This window comes from Zeus faber (genome assembly GCF_960531495.2).
Source record: "Zeus faber genome assembly, chromosome: 10".
In the NCBI taxonomy this organism is placed as follows: Eukaryota; Metazoa; Chordata; class Actinopteri; order Zeiformes; family Zeidae; genus Zeus; species Zeus faber.
In genome coordinates, this window is record NC_137199.1 from 13,195,301 (window position 1) to 13,205,209 (window position 9,909).

A 9,909-nucleotide genomic window follows, 5' to 3' on the forward strand; every position below is an offset into this window, starting at 1 on the left:
CGCCAAGAGAAATCAGCCAAAATAAAAGGGATTTTGTGAAAGAAAACCCAAACCACGAGTTTAAACAGCAGAATTATTACGTGTGGCGGCATCTGTAGAGTTAACCGTGACATCTGTCACCGAGACACTCCACAGCAGCGCTAACCTGCCGTGCTATTACCATATGCAATCTGTAATTTGGGATATTAGTGTGTAACACAAACCATCCATCTGCGTTACAGTGTGGCTTTGACACACACAGACATGTGAAAGTGAAGGCGAAATAGAGAAACACAGAATGAAACCAACAAAGCCAGAGACAAGATGATGGAAAAGCCACAAAGTGGGTTTCTGTCCTAGTTTGTTTGCCCTGATGTCTCCGTGTTGCAGAGATTTTCCTTCTCCGTCCGACCCAACATGACTCTCGGGTTTGGTGGGGGTTTTGAACCCGGCACCAGCTGGGTCTAAAAAGCCCCAGGGACATGCCCTGCAGCCTGCCTGCAGCCTGTCAGCTTTTAGCTCGGGCCTCCTGGGCCTGGACCTGGACGAGCCTCTGTGCCCACCCGCCGTGGGCGAGCCATCTGACCCTTTAGCAAGCTGCTCCTTGGAAAAGCTGCTCCGTGACGTGGTCCATTTGCAGCTCTCCATTATTTATGTTGCCTTTGAACGGTCGCAAAAGGGCTTTTCTTAAAAGTTGCTCTTTGGTGAAGTCGGAAAAACCAAGGTGGTCTTAGGCCTCTTTGTGGTTCAAATGGTCACTGCTGCCAAGCATGTGCTTCTAGGTTTCCACCGTGACAATTTTATTGTATTCTGCGCATTAGGTTCATCAAAAAATAACACAAATTTTAGACATTGTCTATTTGAAGTTGCCCTACATCCCATTATTATTTTTTTGCCTCTACATGAAGATACACACTGCTCATTAGAGTAGAAGAAAGTAGACGTTTTGAAATACACGATTGCCGAAAAAAACAGGCAATCAAGGCAGGTTCAGATTTGCACTTTAACCATTTTGGCTGAAACAGAAAAGGAGAGTATTTCCACATGAACCGCCCTGCCCCAATGGATCTGCTTGCCAGTTGTCCAGCTGGGTGTAACTGACATGTCCTGGCCTCGGACCAACATCCAGCGATCGTAAGGCCGTGTTTCTGCTACCCCCAGACACACACATGCGCACGCCCACATGCACGTACACACACACACACACACACACACACACACACACACACACACACACACACACACACACACACACACACACGCACGCTTAAAGCGCAGCCGTAAAATCTAATTAAAACCTTTTTTTGGTCGGCAGAAGAAAGCTTATAACGTGGTGCCCTGTGCAACCACGCTTTGCGTCTCTGAGTTAGTTATTCCCCCCCGCTCTCCTCTAGGGTGCGACCTTGGTTCTATTTAAGGACACAGTGTTCAAGAGTTTGAGCTGATACGATCCCCTATTGATTACTAATGTGATCAGCTGCACATTTTGCAGGCATTTGCAGTCCAGCGCTTGTTGGATTAGGCTTCTCCAAGCAGAACAAGGTTAGACCTGTGGGAAATACAAATAGTTGGCCTAATAGTGAGTACATTAAATATTAAATGAATGGTGAATGTTATGGCTGCATTAAACCAAGCCATAAGGTACAAGTCCTATGGAACAAGGAAGCGCCAACTCGAGGCGACTTTGAAAAAATAAAAAAGTTAAAGTGCTGAAAAGGCACTTTACGGTGATGGAACATCTTCGTAAATAATGCAATGGTTAAATAATATACTGTAATATAATATAAATAAAATTGGAAGGGCTTTGTTTCCCCACAAAGAAGAGCTACTTCGTCTTGTGCTTGTCGTTGCTCAGCTTTGTGCGTTCATTTGTGGTCACCGCGTGCTGACCGCAAATGCGGTGTCAACGCGGCGATACGATGAGTATTTTATGTCCGAGAACACGTTGTTCTTTTAAGTCACAATCTAAAGAGAAACAAGAAAGAACGATAGTACGAACATGTCGTCACCTGGAAGACGACAAGATTTGCCTTCACATGTGTGAAGTGACCGTACACTTGGAATACCTCAAGCTTCCACTAGTTCTGCAAGAGTTGCACTTTTCCCACACAGGCAAACAAGGGTCATCTAAAAAGTAAAACTTAATTAAAAACTAGGGCTTCCCCCTGGAAGCTGAATCATCAGTCAGGAACCCGTTAGTCGACCGAGATTCTCGTCCAGCAGTCATTTTTTGGTTTGTTTTTCAGTCAGTGTGCTTTACAATAACATGATTAAACAGACTGAAGCTTACAAAATGCACACGGATAATATTCCAGTTGGGAATTATGAATATATTTTTATATGTGTGAAATCGAACACGGCTTTTACGTGCATCCCCGATGGCCGTGCCCCGTTCCTCCAAATAAAAAAACTAAAAACAGAGTGTTGGGCGGGGCACGGAGGAACAGGGCTTGACTCGTTGACATTATTTTCTGCGCGTAACGCATGGAGAGCGGGCGAGAGTCGCGGAGAAAGTGTCCCCATTACGCACGGTTTCGTTCCATACGCACTCGTATTGTTCCGTAAGCAGACGTCACCCCATCGCTGGCTCCCGCGTCATTGGTACCGCCCCCGATGGGATGGCGGCGTAGGCGGCCGCCTAGCTTACCTAGAGGAAGAGCCGACCCGGCCCGCCCCTGCCCACCCGCCAAATAGTCGAATATTGGCGTTGAACAGCCGAATCCGATTAGGTACAGCCCTTTTAATAACACTAATATTTACCAAAAACGTGATATAATAAAAGCTTTCATGTACCTTAAAAGCTGCCTATTCAACGAGTGAATTTATACAAAGTTTAGAAAATTTGTAATTGCCACATTGAAGCCAAACAGAATGTGACTGTCTAAAAACACACTGCATAATCTGAATTGCTGAAGGCAGCTCCGACGATGCACTCGACGGCAGGTAACATATCCGAGAACACGTCGAGGTGGCCGTGAGACGTTACCATGGGAACATTTACAAAAGAAACGGGCTTCAAACCCCCGTGAAGTGAAGGATTCTCTTGGGACAATCACTTCCCTATTTATAGGTCAGTGGTCTTCCCTCCCGGGGTCTGTGCGGTAATTAAACCCCGACGTGGACGGTGATTCACAGCGACAGGCCTAAAGGTGAGCGCGGTGCCATGTATGAGTAGCATGCCGCCCCCGCCCGCCGCCCCCCACAATGCAGAAAATAAATGGCATCCCGGGATTTAAAAAAACCCCGTAATAATCCTAAGGACGTCGTGTTTGCATACGCCGACAGGACGGATCGCTCTGGAATAACACACTTTTCGCGTGCCCGGTAGGGACGAGTCATCCGGTTTCAGCATGGAACCCAGATTAATCCGGCGTCTACGGGTATTAAAGTCAACGTCTCAGCGAAACCTTCATCTCTTTGCCTTAAAATACCCCGACGCAGCTTATTTCCGGTTTATAGTTGGACGCATTGTTGAGCGGAGAGGGATTTAAGAGTTCCTGTCCTGCCAGTTGGAGAACACGGCACGGCTTACCAGCGTTAGGTAAGGGAGCGGAGGAGGAGGAGGAGGCGTGAAGGTGTCACTAATAAAACACTTTGTTACTCCAAGAGGATCAGATGCTCCGGTGCATGCGCTGAGTAACACGTCCGGGTGCGGCTAACAATAAACCGTCACCATAAAGGTGTGATCCGTGAGGTCGTCCGTGTTGGGTGGATAACACTCCATGTCCCAGAATTCCATGGGTTTTGTTTTTTTTTTGTTCATTTCCCAACATCCGCATCACTTCCTTTTCCTTTTCTCTGGACTTTGCCTTCTTCTGATCCATTGATGAAAGGCGGACCCCGCCACCAACAATGGAAACCGCATGTAAAGTAGAGGAGCAAATTAATTTTCCTCTGTTTGTTCTCCAAAGTGCCAGCTGAAAAAATATGGGATAAATATCAAATACAGGGTTTTCTTTTTTTTCTTTTACAAAATAATCTTAGGGATTACCACTTTAATCCCACATTTGTTCAATTAACTACATCTACAACTACATCCTTACTGAGATATCAGCTTCGTGCCACCTCAACCAAATGAGGCTGTTGTTACGAAAAAGCAAAGTGAAATGAAGGTATTCCACGGCACCGCAGCGGCTCGCCGCGTTACCGACGCCCGCCAACGCAATTAGGCCAAAGCTCCTTTTCTCCGGTGCAGCGGAAGGTCTTCTCTCAGCTCGTTCTGCCGCCGTACGGGCCCCGCTCCTGATTAGAATAACAGTAATAGGACGGCGGCGTTCGTCAGCGGGGCCGTGCTTCTGAAAAATTATAACTTCCAAGTGTTGGGGAAGGGAACGAGAGGGAACGGCGGCTGAGAGCCACCGTGACGAAAGGGCCACGGATTTGGAAATGTCACACGTTTCGCAGAGTCATGGCCGCTCTCTGAATCGCCGCCTACCGTATGATAATGAGCACCCTGAGCTCACCCTGAGCCCAAACACACACGCACGCACGCACACGCACGCACACGCACGCACACGCACCCGCACGCACGCACACAAAACGTGAAAAACTTAAGTGCAGCGTGCCCCGGCCACAGACAGAAAGCGGCTCAGCTTTTTGAAAACCGAGCCAAACACGCGCCCCTATAAAACATCAAAGTTCATGTGCTTGTCACAGTTGTGTCACAGCTCTGCAGGCGTCGGGGCTCTTGCCTCCGCTACCAGACGCACTTGATCGCGCTCGATCCATCGAATGAAAATCTGAGGAAGACATTTGCGTCACCAGCGGCAGAAACGCTACAAACGGCCAACATCGGCCGCGGAAAACAGCGGCAGAGGGGACGCAAAAAAATGAAATAAAAGAAAAAAACTAGACTCACAGCGGTTTAATGAAGCCACGTTGTTCTAAATCCCTGGGCTGCAGCCCTTGGTGAAGGGCCAAGGTTTGGGAGCACAAGAGGCAAGACAAAATAGGTTAATAGCCGCCAAAACTGAGACAAAAGACCCGGCTTTGCCATGTGCCTCGGAGCAATGGCAAGGAATGGCATCGGTCGAGGGAAAGAGAACGAGAGAGAGAGAGAGAGAGAGAGAGAGAGAGGGAGAGAGGGAGAACACGGGGGGAATGGGATGGAAAAGAGGGGTAGAGAGAGTGAATGGATCCAAAAGGAGGAAAAGGTAGGCAGTGAAAGGAGGAGAGAGGGAGAGTGAGAGAGAGAGAGAGAGAGAGAGAGAGAGAGAGAGAGAGAGAGAACAAGGGGGGAATGGGAGTGAATAGAGAGGTAGAGAGCGGATGGATCCTAAAGGAGGAAAAGGTAGGCAGTGAAAGGAGGAGAGAGGGAGAGTGAGAGAGAGAGAGAGAGAGAGAGAGAGAGGGAGAGAGAGAGAGAGAGAGAGAACAAGGGGGGAATGGGAGTGAATAGAGAGGTAGAGAGCGGATGGATCCTAAAGGAGGAAAAGGTAGGCAGTGAAAGGAGGAGGAGAGAGAGAGAGAGAGCGAGAGAGAGACAGGGAGAGAGAGAGAACAAGGGGGGATGGGAGTGGGACGAACGGTGGAGAGAGAGGATGGACCCTAAAGGAGGAAAAGGTAGGCAGTGAAAGGAGGACAGAGAGACTCCACTGTTGACTGGGCACTGTTCTTCACCTTTATTTTACTTTATTTCCTTGTTTTGTCGATTCTTATTATTGCCTGTTTCACTTATGATTGTTGTTGTTATTACCATTGTTATTTGCATTATTTTCTGAATGTTTTTACCTACACATGCGTTGTAATATAACTGTTATAATTGTTGTCTTGTTATGCTTTGGCAATGTAATGCTTGTCCTGCCAATAAAGACGGTTTGGATTGAATTGGATTGAGAGAGAGAGAGTGACAGAGAGAGAGAGAGAGAGAGAGAGAGAGAGAGAGAGAGAGAGAGAGACTGACTTTTAAGGTTCCTTTATTTTCAGTAAGCCATGTCACAACAGCAGAAGCTCGATTAGAGAGAGACGGAGAGAGAGACAGAGAGAGAGAGAGAGAGCGAGAGAGAGAGAGGGCGAGAGGGAGGGTACCCAGGGAGCTGAGGGAGATCCCGCTAAAGATAGGACAGTCAGACCAGTCGGGAATGAGAAGGAACAGCTTGATTTTTCCCCCAAATCTCTGTGCGAGCGGCAGCCTACCGGCCCCCCCGGCCCCCCCCGGCCCCCCGCCCCGGGCTCCGAGCCTCGACCCAGCAATCTGATGTGCAATCAGACGGGGAAAGGCATCGGAGAAGGAAACCAGGTACAGAACACTGTACGGGGCATTAGCGGGAGGGAGGGGAGTGTTTTAGCAACGCTGGAGACGGAGCCAGAGAGCAAGACGGAACCTGTGGAAGCGTAAACACATGAGGACGACACACACATTTCACTTCTCCATTTCACTCGCGTCGTCATCGGCCGTCATCTTCTTTTCCAACACTTTCGTTTACGATGAATTCAAAGATTGATTACAGACATATTTCTTTTTTCTTTTTCATTTCAAATTGCCCTTTCGATTCCGGTGCTCTCTTCCGACCGTAAGCGACGTTAATGTGACACAGCACACAGCCGATATTTTGCAACACCACACAAGCCCACGTTAAAACAAGCCTGCGACTTGGCTAAGGTGTGTATCAACTCGAGAGATGGAGAGGGAGAGCGACAAAGAGGGAGAGAGACGGAGAGGGAGAGCGAGAGATGAGAGAGAGAGAGAGACGGAGAGAGAGAGAGACGGAGAGGGAGAGGGACAGACGGAGAGGGAGAGGGAGAGAGACGGAGAGGGAGAGAGAGAGAGATGGAGAGGGAGAGGGAGAGACGGGGAGGGAGAGAGAGATGAGAGAGAGAGAGAGACAGAGACGGAGAGAGAGAGACGGAGAGGGAGAGGGACAGACGGAGAGGGAGAGGGAGAGAGGGAGAGAGAGAGAGATGGAGAGGGAGAGGGAGAGACGGGGAGGGAGAGAGAGATGAGAGAGAGAGAGAGAGACAGAGACGGAGAGAGAGAGACGGAGAGGGAGAGGGACAGACGGAGAGGGAGAGGGAGAGAGACGGAGAGGGAGAGAGAGAGATGGAGAGGGAGAGAGAGAGAGACGAGAGAGGGAGAGGGACAGACGGAGAGGGAGAGAGATGAGAGAGAGAGAGACAGACAGAGGGAGAGAGAGAGAGAGAGACAGACAGAGGGAGAGAGAGAGAGAGAGAGACAGACAGAGGGAGAGAGAGAGAGAGAGACTGAGAGGGAGATAGAGAGCACATACAATGAAACAAATATTAGTTTGGAGCCATAATTGAGAAAAACTGCTTTAGAACTAATATATTTTTTAGATTTTCTCAAAATAAGAATAACACTTAATTCCCTTACTTTCAAGTTGATAAAGTCTAAATATATATATATATAGTTTGCTTTAAACTGTTAAACTGGTGTATGTATTAGGTTTACTTAACTATAAAATATACTCTGATCCCTAAATATATAGTTGAGAAAGCCTAAAAAATTCAAAGCTTTGAAATGCAATGACTTTCTAGTGCATACACACAATCCCACCTACAGACCATTCACTTACCACACACACACACGCACGCACACACACACACACACACACACACACACACACACACACACACACACACACACACACACACACACACACACACACACAGCTGCACGGCCATAAATCCTCTGAGGCGACCTCGCACTTTCAAAGCGCTTCGCAAGATGAACCGAGCGGACACTTTTGCAAGCTTTTGGTTCTAATTGCATTACTGTTATGTTGTGAGGTCATTCAGGAGGGGCGTGTGTGTGTCTGTGTGTGTGTCTGTGTGTGTGTGTGTGTGTGTGTGTGTGTGTTTGGGGGGGGGTCGAATAAGCCCTATCCACTTGTGTAGACATAACATTGTAAATGTACTCATGGCAAGTTTCTCTTTTTACAAGAATGGAAACACAAGTTGGGACGCCATCCATTCTGGCCACACTAGACAGGCACCGCTCGTCCGAGGATGAGGACCAGACGACACCGGCAACATCACATATCACAACATTGTATTTGGGCAACACCTCCATAGTGCCGAAGAAATATTTGAGAAACAGCCACTGGTAGAGTGGATATAATCACACTGATTGGAACAGCTAGAACAGTGTGTGACGAGGCTGGGCGACATATCCCTATAATATCCCTATGGTGAGGATGCTGTCGTTGAGGCTGTGTTACAGTCAAGTCATGCCATTCAGGCATATGCACGTGTTCTAAATATTGAAGGGGGACGGTTCCCCCGTGTGTGTCCCCCTGAAATCTACGCCTATGGTTCTGAGCACCCATAGCCAGCCCCAAAATATCGTCGACTTATCGATATTGAGGTATTTGTCAAAAAGATAAGTGATATTCGATTTTGTCAATATGAACAGCCCTCGTCTATGAAGTTAAGGAAATTGCAATACGTACTGTAGTACAGATCCAAGAAGACATTTAACTTTATCACGATATTAAGACAACCAAAATCCCAGCCCATATCCAGTCTCGTATCACGATACCCATATTATATCGATATATTGTATATCGACCAGCACTGTAACTGCTACGAAACTACCACATGTGCACTGTGCGGCACAACAACATATACTCCGTGTTGCCAAAAAAAACAACAAAAAAAACAAAAAATAAAAATAAAACCGCAAAAACAATCTATTTGCAGCTTTTTCTTCACTGTCTAAATGGAAAAGCATCAAAGAGAAGAACAACATCCTCGTCTTGGAAATGAATCGATGACTGATTGGAATGATCAGCCCCAATCAATCCAACGCGCCAACATCAAGTTCAGACCGACATCCTGCCTCCGAGCAGTTCGCTCCTGCTCGACTCTTTTCCTTTCGGTTTAAAGAGAAGACAAATCAGGAAAAATCCGATCGGCAATAATACAATCAAAGTGCAGTCGCGGGTCCGCACCGCGTCCCCGAAGCGCGTCGGCGGCGCGGCGCGCACGGCGCGGCCGGACGGAGCGAGGGGCTGTCAAGACTCTGAAACCTACCAGCTTTATGTGCGAACCCCAAATTTCTTCTTGTGACATCTTGAAAGGAGAAGAAAAAGCAAGTGGCCACAGCGCTGAGACGTGGAGCGACGCGGATCGGGTGACGCGGAGGAGGACACTTGGTCTCCGGGTCAGATCTCCTTTCAGGGCGCAGCGCAAAGCGCAAAACCGGTCGAGCTCTGAAGGCAGGGGAGGACAAGTTTGAGAGAGAGAGAGAGAGGGAGAGGGAGAGCGAGAGAGGGGGGGAGGGAGGGAGGGAGAGAGAGAGAGAGAGAGAGAGAGAGAGAGAGAGAGAGAGAGAGAGAGAGACAATCGCAGGAAAGCGGCTCCTCCTACCAGCGCTCCAGCGCAGCGCGGAGCGGAGCGCAGCCTGTCCGCCCTGCGGAGCGGCAGGGCCCGTGTTTATTCTGGTATTGGCCACATGAAACGGCTTTTTTTTTTTTTTCTTCTGGAAGGATTTGTGACGTTTTGTCATTGCTGATGCTTATAATTATTTTGCGGTCATTTTGGATCTTTTTTTTTTTTATTATTATTTTCTTGTGCCAAGGGAACCAAAATGGCAAAATTAATTTACGTGTAAATGTTTAAAGAATAAACCAGACCAATTTACCAAATGCATTACGTATTTTTCCATTGCTTATGTCAAAATAATTGTACACACATGTGAAATATATACACTATACCTTTATATTTATTATTTGAAAAAGAAAAAAAAGAATATATCATATACAGCATTGTACCCCTGCTGTAGCTGTTCTGCTTGTGTATTGTTCTGCTTGTGTGTTGTTCTGCTTGTGTATTGTTCTGCTTGTGTGTTGTTCTGCTTGTGTATTGCTCTGCTTGTGTGTTGTTCTGCTTGTGTATTGTTCTGCTTGTGTATTGTTCTGCTTGTGTATTGTTCTACTTGTGTATTGCTCTGCCTGTGTGTTGTTCTGCTTG

At 47.5% G+C, this 9,909-nt stretch overlaps 1 protein-coding gene across 1 annotated transcript in view; it reads right to left on the bottom strand.

Moving 5' to 3' along the window:
* The window catches only part of mid2 (midline 2), a 121,299-nt gene extending 112,248 nt beyond the window's left edge, over positions 1–9,051 (bottom strand). The window contains exon 1 of the mRNA XM_080007973.1: positions 8,971–9,051. The gene's annotated coding sequence lies outside the window, so the exon portion shown is untranslated. The remainder of the gene's footprint in view (positions 1–8,970) is intronic.
* Positions 9,052–9,909: the final 858 nt, after the last annotated feature.